Below are 12793 nucleotides of genomic sequence, written 5' to 3'. Positions count from 1 at the left end.
AAAATAGAAAAAAGAAAATCTAAAAACAAAGATGAAAAAAAAATGAATAAATCACACAAAAGAAGAAGAAAGAGAAGTGTCGAATTATCTAATAATATTCAAGAACAAATTTAGAATTTATGAAAATATTGTATCGACTTCGTGAATCTTTACTTTTTGTTACCGCCGTAAATATTATTGTATTTTATCATTAATAAAAATTAAACTTTTTTTTTTGAAGTCTATTGAAATTGTTTTTTTTTTTATTGGAGTCATCCTACTCCTATCAGTTTCAAGCTTCCAAACTCTCAATTTCAATCTCCTCTTCTCTTCTTTACTTCCATTTTATTCTTCTCCTAAGCCTCCATTTAACCATTTCCCAGCAAAATCACCTATATCTTCTCCCTCTCTTCTCCATTTTCTTAACACTAGTAGAAAAAAGGCCTACGATGATAGTTAAATGATGTCATAGAAAGATTTTGTGACAGTTTTTTGCTGTCATTGATGCGACAGTCATGAAAAGTATTTTATGACAGTTCTACAAAACTGTCACGAAATTTGTTTTTTATGACAGAGAATAAATGTCAAGAATCTATTATTTTATGACAGATTGTAACTGTCATTATTTAGATTTGATGACAGATAATAATTGTCATTACTTATATTTATGACAGATAGTAACTGTCATTGTTCATATTTTATGACAGCGAACAAGTGTTATTTTTAATCTTCTTTGACAGATATTAAATGTTATTATTTATCATTTATGACACTTATTAACTGTTATCATTTCACCTAACGTGACTTTAACTAACTGTCAAGAAAACGTTTTCGATGACAGTTTTTTTTTAGATTCAAATGTCATAATTGTATTTTTCACTCTCTGTTTTTCTTGCCTATTTCTTACTGAATCCCTGTTTTTCTTACCGCCATGCCACTACACAGACCAATACAATCACAAAGTACTATACAACACCTCCATATGGAAAGAAATAGTGAATGCTTTAATATATATAGTTTAACATACACTTTATAATATCTGTATAATTGTTGGTAAAGTGTTTGTACAATGAAGCAATGAACATATATGTTTTGGTACAAACAAGCCATTTAAATACATTTGAACCAAAATTTTGCTACCAAACCTACAAAAAGGCCAATACATTGATGAATTGTCGCAAATATGACTTCATTGCTCCAAAGGATTCTTGCAAAACTTAGTAAAAAAAGAAAAAGAAATTTTAGAGTATGACTCTACGCATGAACAACATAGCACATTCAATTCAACAACACAACACATACATAGCGCACTTCAACAACACAACACATATGCAACACAGCACATATACAACACATCACATACACATTTGATGATGATTGTAGTAAGACTGCAATATAAAAACTTTAAGTAGTAGGAGCTTAAAGGTACAAATAAATTCATCAAATGAATTAAGGGCTTGTAGTTGTAATAAGCAATACCTTTACAATATTATCAGCATACTTTAACATCATAGATTCAGCAATGCCACTGAAAAACAAATGTTGTCACCATATTTTTCTAGATATAAGAAAATTAAGAAAATAGACTTGGTGCGATTTTTGTAGTGTATATTTCCACACTATCGCGCAAACCCACAAGACTTAATTGACTGAATAACAAAGACTTCCATAAAGTCAGCCTAAGATAAGATCTACTATTGATGCTACTAACTCTAAGTGTGCAATTGTTTAATACATGAGGGCATGATTTAGGACCATGAGCGTAATAAATGAATAACCATGAAAGAACCCCCTGACAAAAGACGAACAAAATATTCATGTGGCAAAAAATTTAAGATTTCTGATAAAAACCAAACTTTTTAAGACTAGTTAATATTATCATCATATAGTTATCCTTAAAAGCTTTTAGGTAACACTTTTTAAGAACAAGCCAATATTATCATCATATAGCATTCATAAAGAGCAAGTTTATCCAAAAATATCCTCATCATTCTAAAAAAATCATTGGACTCAAAACTATCCTCATCAATTTCATCCAAAAATAATATCAATCAAAATCCCAATAATACAAGAATTGTGTCCCTTCATCATGAGGAACACTAGCAGCAACTGCATCATATTTGTTTATACTCTAGCAGTAGAGATATAATAATACAAAAAAACTAGGCCAATAGATATTTGTTTATACTCTAGCAATAGAGTAATGTGAAAAAAAAAAAAAAGAATCTTCATCTTAGATATTATGCCAAAAATAGTTCACTACATTAAAGTCAGTTTCGCTTGGTATTTCATAATTCTAGCTTGTCAATCTCATATAGAAGTAGAAAGCTACCTAAATGTGAAATATCCAAATTTGAGCCTAACGAGTAGTGGCCAAAAATTTCCTTCTCACCTTATCTTTGGATGAAGGCTCCAAGTTTGACGCACACATCCCTATCAATACAATACACCAACAAAAGACAATAACAGAGTCAGGGACAATCTTATTACTTCTTACCAAACATCATAAACACATACCTTATCAAATTCAATTCATATGGGCAATGAAACTAAAAGGGAAACAAACAAAAAAAATTGTAAGAAATGAATAGATTTAAGAACATGGTGATCTATGAATAATCCTCACCTTAGTGCAAAGGACTACGAATAATCCTCACCGTGGTGATCTTGATTATGCATTTGGCAAAAGACAAGTAAGAGTAACTTTAATTTAGCAACAAAATTAGGGCAAGTAGGGTGAGGAATGCACAAACGTGGAGTAACTATAATTTAGCAACAAAATTGGAGAAGATCACGTTCATAGTAATTAGTACATTATATTGATTTTCATTGCAAGTAACAATTGGTGGTACATGTACATACCCATCACTGCTCCCTAAAAATATACGTTCTGCATCATTACTCCATGTTACACTTAAAACCTTGCGTGGGAGTTAGCAGCAAGACAAATAGGGTTTAACTATCCAGCTAATAGCAAAATAAAAAATGGCATATCAGCAACGTATCTAGGAATAGATTTTCACCACACTACAAGAAATAACATATACAAAAGCTAACGAAAAAAGGTTATAATTAATAGACTTTTTATAGCATTTTTCCATAGTCCTGAAAACCCATGTAATTAAAAGTCTAAGCTTTTTATTGCGTTTTTACGAAACTATAATGAGTGTTATCGTAGAGTATGAAGATATAACTTATATATGTTGCTATAAAAACATTTGATAGTGTTTTTCATTAGAGCTATACTTTCAATTTTTCATGGCCAACTCTAATCTGAATTTTAAAAAATCAGCATAAACATATCAGAAACATCTTTGTCCAAAGAGGCTTTAAACAAGAATTTTTGACCCTTTAAAATAACCAATGAATTACAAGCAAGAAATCTAAAATCGCGACAATTGGCATGCTTCCCAAAGAAGGAAACAGGAGAAAAAAGAATCCAAAAAGCCATAATTGTAAAATGAAGAACAAAGGAACGGATAAAATGAGCTTCTGAAGCTCAACTCTAGAAAATTGAAGCCACTTTCCAAGTAATATAGTTAATGGCTGAAATTTCGTTATTAGAATTTGTAAGAGAAAATAAAACAATTAGCATAACAAATTTTTTTCATTTGTGTAGTACATATAATACTGTCATGGTGGACTTAAGTGTCAATTTCTTGAAAAATCTTAAATGGCATCAACCAAAGGGTCAGACAAATTTAGTGATATTCATTCAAGATTTCAATGCAGTTTTTATTTTGCACAAGTTACATCCATATCAAAGAAGGAAGATCATATAGTAGTGGTAAGAAGAAAAAGAAAAACTATTCCTCGGTGTCGCCGCTTTTATATCCCAATGCATATCCAATAGTAAAATTGAAACAAATTGCAAATTATTTACCTATTTGTGCAGGCTTGCAATAGTGGTGGTAGAGGCCTTCGCGCTTGCGTTGATCTTCTTAATGCGGCAAGATTTGAGATGCTAAAACTAATTTGCAAGGTTGACTAGACCTGCAAAAGAAAAGGATATCAATCTTTTATGTGGCATGTTTTATCTTTCTTTCCTTTTTCATGCTCTTTCTTAACTCTTGCCTTCAAGGATTAACATTATGTTAAGAGTTTATATACATCAATATATTTTGTAAATTAAACAAAGAAACATTACTTTTTAATTAAAGCAAGAAAGAGGGTACCAATAATAGTCCACGCACATAGAAACAGGTAGAGCAATAGAGACAAGATAGAAAGAACCACGACTCTTCCACAAAACCAAGCATACCGCTGCTGCCATCCAAAATCTCTAACGAAATTTAAATTCAATAGTAAGAATAGCTAGCTAGATGCAATTTGTATTCAAATTTATGCTTAACTTACCAAACCCTTTAATGTATACATTATTATGTCATTTATAATAATAATAATAATAATAATAATAAATATAATGTTGTATCTAGATTTTAAGACATGTCGAATTGTAAATATATATAGTATCTCATAAACTAGTTCATATAAATTAAGAATCACATCCAACCACATTTTTAAAAATAGAACCCCAAAAAAGTCAATACTGAGTTTTATTAGATTACTTCCACACACAAAATCATCCTTCCACACACACAAAATCATCCCTTAAATTTTTTATTACATTTAAACATCGTGTCACGGTAAAAATTGCTAGGATTACGATATATAGTACGTGTACATATACTACTTTTATTAATTATTTATGATACACCGTTAAATGATTTGTTAATTTATTAAATATTTATTGTCTAGATCTCACACAATTTTTAGACCGAAAAAGAAAGAATTAATGTGATAAAAATTCAAATTAGAAAAAAAGAGAAAACCAAAAGCTAGAAAAGTTTACTATGTGAAAAATTAAAGGGACCAAGGGCTGGCCTGGTACCATGCAAACTGCTACATGGAACAATGCCCATCTACCCAAGTTGAGAAGTTGGAAGGTTGGCAAAACCTCCCACCTTCTGATAAGACATTCTGTATGCATGATAATGATCACACCTTTTTCCATCATTAACTCATCAAAGTTGACAAAAATGACATACTTTCTTTTCATTGAATCAATTAACTTATCATCTATATTTTCCATCAGGCTCAATTCTGAAGCCTTTAGGATCAGCAAAACCGCTTCTTGCTGGAAGGGGCTTTCATATGCAAATTGAATTGCATCCTCAACTGCCTCAACTATCTTCTCCTTTTTCCCATTTACCTTCTTCTTTCTCCTACACAATGTCCTTCTCTTCATCACTCAAAATCCTCCAACCCCTTCCTCTTTAACTCCACCAGATCCAATGACTAACCCCTTTTCGAGTAGTTTATGATCCTCCCTTTTCTGCTATGGTCCATATGGAACACCACATAGCACAAAAATTTTTACTTTCTTTTTCATTTTTGTTTAAAATTAGATTTTTATTTCCAGCTACCAAAATTATGCTTCATTTGTTAATTCTCATCTGGGTTATCTTTGAAAGCACCTTAAAAGTTTTAGGATCAATCAACTCATATTGCCCATATCATCATCTTCAACAAAAAAGTTCGAGCTAAAAATGGATAGATTTTTGAAGTTCCAAGAGCATTCAAACAAGTGGCCAAGGTTGGACAGATTAATAACAGATTAATAAAAACGGATGGGTTGAAGTAGAACTTCCTTATTATCTTACCACTTGTAGAAATGGGAATTGCACTAAGGTTGGACAGATTAATAACAAATTGGAGAAGATGGAGAAACAATATGAAGGTTTCGAGCAGACCAAGAAGTCGGAATAAGTGAAGAAAGTAGATAAAGGAATAATTTGGAAATAAGATCAACACACTTTGGAAATAAACCTACAGGGGAAGAGATAAAGGGAGGGAGAAGAAACGAAACTCATCGACGTTGGCAAGCAACTTCGATCGGCGCTCAGTTGGGTGATCGGTGGTGCGTTGCAATAGTCGCCGGCGTTGGCGGTTGAGAGACAGAGACAGGTTGCGGCGTGAGCGGGAGGTAGGCATGACAGGCTGCAATGTGAGGAGGTGGGCGTCAGCAGGAGGTTTAGAAATTAGGGCTTGATATTGGGAAATTTTGGGTTTTTTTATTTTAATAAATTTATTTATTTTTGTAAACCTTTTTATGACAGTAGATAACTGTCACGAAAAATGAAATCAGAAAACAGCGTCTTTTTCCACCAAAAAAGCGCATTTTCACCTTTTTTGACAGCTATTTCTTCTCCCCTCTCATTTTTTCTACTAATGAAATGTCATAGAAGAGCATTTTTCTAGTAGTGTAAAAAAAAGTATATATATATATCATCTTCATTTTCTCCACCTCCATCTCCATCCCTTTTCCACTCCCATCCGCACTGGTGTTTGTTTGGGTATATTTATTTAACTTAATTTAATTTTTATTATTTTGTTGTTAAATTTTTTCCATCTTTTGTTGGAGTTGGTTTCCCCAAATCCTCCACTTTTTTTCGTTACAAAAGTATGTATATTTAACTAAATCATATATCGAGTTAGATTTGTTATTTAGTCTTATTATTTTTAAAAAAATTATTTAAATTTAGTTATGTTATTTAAATTTAGATATAATAATTGGATTTATGTTGTATTTAAGTTAGTTGATTCGTTTATTTGTTTAATTAAAAAGATTTGAATAATGCTAACATTATTCAAATGTATATATAATAATTATATTTAGGTTGATTGATTTAATTAAATATTTATGATTGGTTGTTTGGTTTAAAATAATTGCATTTATGTAGGTTGGGTCGTTTAATTGTATTTAGGCTGGTCGGTTGTTTTGATTAAATTTATTAATAATACTCTTGATAATAAATAGAATAAAAAATGGGTTGTGGTTAGTCTATATACAGTAGCACAATTGTATCTAAATAAAGAATTATATTTTTTTGAAGTTCAATAATACAAATGAAAGGTGTATGATATATTGTATATGAATTATATAAAATAATAATTACAAAAGTTTTGTGACTTATGTTGATAACTTAATTAATATTATATAGTTGAGATATTAACCTAACATATTACAGTTGGTAAAGCTACAACTATTTCCTAAGAATTTTTAAAACTATTATATCAAATAGAGAAATATTATATCAAATGGAATATTTAAATATATATAATCCAAAGATGTCACAAACATGAATATGAGAAAAAATTTAAAAATTTAAAAATAAAAAAATAAAAATTTATAGGATATATATAATAACAACAACAATATTAATAACGCGGCCAACACAATGAAGTCGTGGACCCCGTCTACGACTTCACCTACCAACTCAGCAAAGTTGTGGACTCCATCCATGACTTTGCCTAGTCATAGTGGAGTTCACGATTTCACTAAACTATTTTTGTCAATATTTTTTTCTCTTATCCTATTTGTGACATTATTTTTAAAAATAACATTATTTTGAAAAAGATTCTGAAATAATATTTATTATATTTAATCTAACTTACTATTACACGTGGTAGTCCTTTGGTGGTTATTCAAAGATAGAAAAGCTATTTCTATAGAAAAAAAATTATATTTCATGAGAATTATACTCTTTCAAATCTAAGAAGATAAAAGAGATAACAATAGAAATAGCAAGATTGGAGCTATCACATCTAGAAAAATAGCAAAAAGCAACTGGAATAAGAAATCGAATATTAGGTGTTGAGATTTTACGAACAAATTATATACATTTTTTCATGTAATTTTGTTATAATGGCTTCATTTTATTTGTTTTAAAGACTTTTTGGTATTTTTTTTTTTAAAATTTTGAATTAAAAATTAAACTAAAGCAAATTTCTCTCTCAAAATCTCAACTCTAAACTTCACCGTTAGTTTTCCATCTCTCTCTCAATTTTCTTCACCTATTAGGTCCTACAAACTGGTTCTAAGTCTGGAGAATAATGGGTAAACTCTAGTGGTGGTCCCGGGTTCGTGTTTGGAGGAACTTGAAAACAACGAAGGTATATATGTTTTCCTTTAACCCTAATTTCATTTAATTAGGGTAGTTTTGACACATGTTAATTTGGAAAATAGTTTAGATGTAATTAGAGTAAAATAGATTCGGTTTTTCGTTGCCCATATCTAACGCTTTCCTTTAATCTGTACTTAGGGAATTTGAGCCTCTAGATTAAATCCGTTCTGATCTATATGAATTTGACGGCATCATGACTAGAGGTAGTAAAAGATATTTTATTATTTTCATAGATGATTGTTCTAACTTCACTTTTATTTACTTGCTCAAAAATAAGAGTGGTGTTTTAGATGCTTTCAAATCTTTTGTACGTGAAATAGAAAATCAATATCATTGAAAGATTAAAAGAGTTCATAGTGATAGAAGAACTGAGTATGACTCAGACAATTTCAACGTTTTCTATAATTCACATGGAATAATACTCGAAAAATACGGTGCCTTACTCTTATGAGATGAACGTTAAATCCGAGAGGAAAAATAGGACTCTAGCTGAGCTAGTAGTTGTCATCTTACTCAATTCAGGAGTTGCATCTTATTGGTAGGGTAAAATTATCCTTTCCTTTTTTTTTTTTTTTTTGTCTTTAATAGAATTCCATAATCTAAAAACACTACTTCACCTTATGATGTAATACATGTATCTTCTATCATAATTGCTTGTTAAGAGTTGAGAAAGGTTAAGAAATTAGCTCGGGAGTGTTGGCTCAAGCTTCAGGAACTTGAGAAGTCAAAGTGGTGTTTTTGAAAGCAAGTCAAGTGATTTTGAAAAACGCTTCAAGACTCGGTCCTGTTCGGCCAAGATCAAAAGACAAAAAAGGGCAGAATGTAAATCTCCATGCATTTTAGGATATGACAGTCTGAGATCAAAAGACAGAAAGGGCATAAAGTAAATCTCGGGCCATCTCAGACCGCGTTTGGCTGAGACTAGAAGCGGGAGAAAGTGTATTTTAGGGTTCTCGGGTGTCTCATACTGAGCTCGACCGAGATCACTTAATGAAACGTGTGACAGATTTTCAGAAATTCATTTCTCGCATGCGATTAACATTTTTCAGACGCAAAAATCCTCTTTAAGTTTGAAAGGCTACCATTTCTCTCATTTCTCACTATTTTCCACTCCTAGAGCAAGTAGAGAAGTTGAAGTTCCTTTCAAGAATTGAAGTTAAAGCAAAAGAGTAGTTCGACTAAGTTTTAGTTTGGGCATTCGGTCAAGAAGCCACCTGAGAAGTGTGGTGCTTGGCATGATCAACCTAAGGAAGAAGGGTAAAACATGAGGTTTTAATCCATGTAAGTGAAAGTCCTTCTTATTTATTTAAGAAAACTTAAGAGCAAGTTTGCTAAGCTAGGGCTTGTCGTTTTAGGCCCTTAGTCAGTTGGAAGCTCGTGAGAAGTTAAAGCAAACTTGAAAATCTGGTCTTGAGCAGGCTAAGACCATCTAAAGAGTTTAAGGAAGATCGACATTAGTAAGAAAAGAGTTCTTTTGAGTTGAAAAGAATTTCCTTGAGAAGAAAGTGGAAAAAAGGAAGAAGTTCAAAGATTTTTGTCATAGTTGAAGCCAAGTTTTAACTTGAGTTTTCTTGTCATTTTCAGGGCAAGTGGAAATAGGACAAATCTATAAGCCAAGAACCTAGCCAAAAGTTGTGAGTAACAAAAATGAATTTAAAAATCAATTTCTAAGCTTGATTTAAGAAATTATGTTTTAAAGCATGCTTTGAGTTAAGTATTTGAATGTGCTTGATTTATGAAATTTATTTACAAAGCATGAGTTCTAAGTTTAGAAAATAGTTATAAGAAAACATGATTGAGCTAAGTTTCCTAAGCTTTCAAATTGAGAAATGTTTTTTTAAAACATGAGATTTATGAAACTATGCTTGAATGCTATGTTTCTGCCAATGTTAAACAAAGAGATGACTTTAAAGAAAAACTAGATTTGAGGTTTGCTTAATGTAAGACTTTTCATAAGCATGCTAACTTAAGTAAGTTTAAGCTTTAACATAGGATTTTTGAATATGTTTAAGTCTACCGAGATGTCTTGATTTGATAGCAACCATACAGGTAAGATTGTCCTATGCACAAAGGTCGTATGATGAGGGTATCTCGTAGATGCTTAGAGTTTCCATTACATATACTGGGTAAGAGATAAGGGCCTCTACGGACGCCTAGATTTTTCATCTCATGATAGCTATAGCGAGATAAGGTGCTATTGGAGCCTAGAGTTTCGTCTTATAGGTATTGTATTAAGGGATAAGGCTTCCATGCTTAGAAATTCGTCCCATAGATACGAAGAGTTCAAAGTATAGCAAGAAAGAAAGAAAAGAGGAAGTTAAAAGCTAAAAGTTGAAAAGAAAATGTGCTTTGCTAAGTTTATGTATGTTTTGCTCAAAGTTTTCATTATCATGCTTGGTTTTAAAAGTTGTCATTCATGGGGCTTTATAGCTCACCCTTTCAATGTTTAAATTCTCTTGCAGGTAGAGATCATGGTTCTAGTGCCTATTAAAGCATTCACCTACTTTGCTTGAAGTTGATTAGATTTTTGTACGGCTCAATCCAACCATGCATGATCATTTTGTATTTAAGCTAGGAGAGGACTTAGTTGTCATTGTTGTCAGTAATAGACTGTCATTATTTTGTGAATTGAGTTTTGTATTAGTATTGTCTAGTTGGAACTCTAAACTCCATTTTATCTATATAAGACTGTTGAGCACGTTGACCATTGGTTGGGTAAACCTGAGAATGTTTTGCGAAGATTTAAATGATTATTTTCAAATTAGACTTTTCTTTCTACATTCTTGTGTCAGAGTTTACCTGATTAGAGATAACTAAGAGTTGCAAGTTAAGTAGAGTTGATAGGCATTGTTTGGAGGAGAATGATGTCGATCGGCTTAACGCCACATCTCGAGCCTAGAAAGGAGGTGCTCCGAGATGGGATGTGACATATGAAACTCTTAAGAATAAAAGACCAAAATTGTCTTACTTTAGGACTTGGGAATGTCTTGATTTTGTAAGAATTCCAGACCCTAAAAGAAGAAAACTTTCAAGTAAAGCCTATGAATGTGTCTTTATATATAGGTTATGCCTTAAACAGTAAAACTTATAGGTATTGTGACCTAGAAAACCAAGTAGCCATTGAATCAAATGACATTAACGTCTTTGAGGATAGACTTTCCATTAAATCAAGGAAACCAAAGGGTTTAGACAAAGAGAAAACATATACTTCTTTAACACCTTTTCTTCGATCACTATGGTAACTTCAATTCGTTTAGTGTTTTCTCTTGCTTCTTTAAACAATCTCCTAGTACTTGGCGAATGTTAAGACCATTTTTCTCACTGGAGAACTAGAAAAGAGATTTATATGGGAATAACTCAAAGACTCTATTATCTATCTTTAAGAAAATAAAGGCTATAAATTAGACAAGTCTATTTATGGTCTAAAACAAGCTCTTAAGCAATGGCATAAAAAATTTGATAGCCTAACAATTATGTCTAAAGACTTCAAAGTTAATGAATATGACAAATGCATCTACCATAAGTATGAAAACAATCTCTGTACAAAATCTTGTGCTTATATGTAGATGATTTGTTAATTCTTAGGTCGAATTTGCACATCATAAATGGTGTAAAAACTATGTTAAGTGCAAACTTCGGCATGAAAAATTTGGGAGAAGCTAGTGTAATCTTAGGAATAAAAGTAACTATGAGAAGGAATCTCTTTAGATCAATCTCACTACGTAAAAAAGATTCTAAAAAAAATATAATTACTTCGAATGTAAACCAATATGTACTCCTTATGACCCTAGTGTAAAGTTGTTCAAAAACACTGGTGACAGTGTAACCAATCCAAGTATGCGAGCATCATAGGGAGTCTCAGATATGTTGCTGATTGCATTAGGCTTGATATAGCTTAAGTTGTAGAATTACTCTGTAGGTTTACAAGTAGACCTAGTATAGAGCATTGAAATGCTACAAAAAGGGTTATAAGGTATTTAAAGAAAACCCAAAATCTAAAGACTTTTCGCTATTCTCGAACTCCCTCTTGGATGAATCGAAAGCTACTTGTGGCTATCTCTTAAATATATTAGGAGGAGTTGTTTCTAGGAAGTCCAAGAAACATACTACTTTGGCTCAATCAATGATGGAGTCAAAGATGATAGCACTAGCAACTACTAGTGACGAAGTAGCCTGGCTATGGGAAAAATCGATATTAGCCATCTTGATCCATTTTGATAATACTGCAGTAATCACAAAAGTTCAAAATTGTCATTATAACATAAAAAGATGACAAATTCGTCGTGACACAACACTATTAGAGAGTTCTTATATACTGGTGCTGTTAGAGTGGATCATAGACGGACAGATGAGAACCTTGCAGATCCTTTGACGAAAGGACGGACAAAAGAAAAGCTTTTAAAACCTCAAAAAGGATGAGACTCATGCCTATAGAAAAATGAATCACCTGTGAGGAAAACCCAACCTATAGACTGAAGATTCTAAGAAACGGGTTCAAGGCGTAATAACTGTTCACAATTGATATGAAATGAATCATGCGAAAACAATACAGAGAGTTCCTTTCTATGACTTAGGGTCACACATGCTATCCTGAAGTATATGAAAAGGTTGAATTGCGTTCTTAATGAGATCTATACTTGATGAAAAGTGGAATACTTAGGTATCAAAGTTTTTTTTTTTTTTTTTATAAACTCACCTATGAGAATCTAATGGTCAAAGTCGCCTCCTTTGGAATTTTAGGAAAATTCCGTAAAGAAACCATATGCCTCGCGTTTTCTCCCTTCCACTATTGGATGTTGCCTTCGACTATCGGTCTAACACCTTCAACCACTGATCTTCTCCTCCTC

At 31.9% G+C, this 12793-nt stretch overlaps 1 long non-coding RNA gene across 7 annotated transcripts; it reads right to left on the bottom strand.

The window, feature by feature from the left end:
* Positions 1–1015: 1015 nt before the first annotated feature.
* Positions 1016–6038, bottom strand: LOC127143840 (uncharacterized). 7 transcript variants are annotated; one of them, XR_007815397.1, is made up of 6 exons: positions 5643–6038; positions 4173–4261; positions 3863–3972; positions 2372–2946; positions 1459–1507; positions 1029–1195 (listed from the first exon to the last, which is right to left on the bottom strand). It is a non-coding gene; the product is annotated as an uncharacterized LOC127143840 (long non-coding RNA). The 7 variants fall into 7 exon arrangements; XR_007815398.1 differs by lacking the exon at positions 1459–1507 and having other exon boundaries at positions 1016–1195; XR_007815396.1 differs by lacking the exons at positions 1029–1195; positions 1459–1507 and having other exon boundaries at positions 2197–2946; positions 4155–4261.
* Between the last annotated feature and the right edge of the window lie 6755 nt (positions 6039–12793).

Source organism: Cucumis melo, chromosome 11 (genome assembly GCF_025177605.1).
Source record: "Cucumis melo cultivar AY chromosome 11, USDA_Cmelo_AY_1.0, whole genome shotgun sequence".
NCBI classification, from domain to species: Eukaryota; Viridiplantae; Streptophyta; class Magnoliopsida; order Cucurbitales; family Cucurbitaceae; genus Cucumis; species Cucumis melo.
The sequence above is the reverse complement of the archived record's forward strand: the minus strand, read 5'-3'. Positions and strand labels throughout refer to the sequence as shown.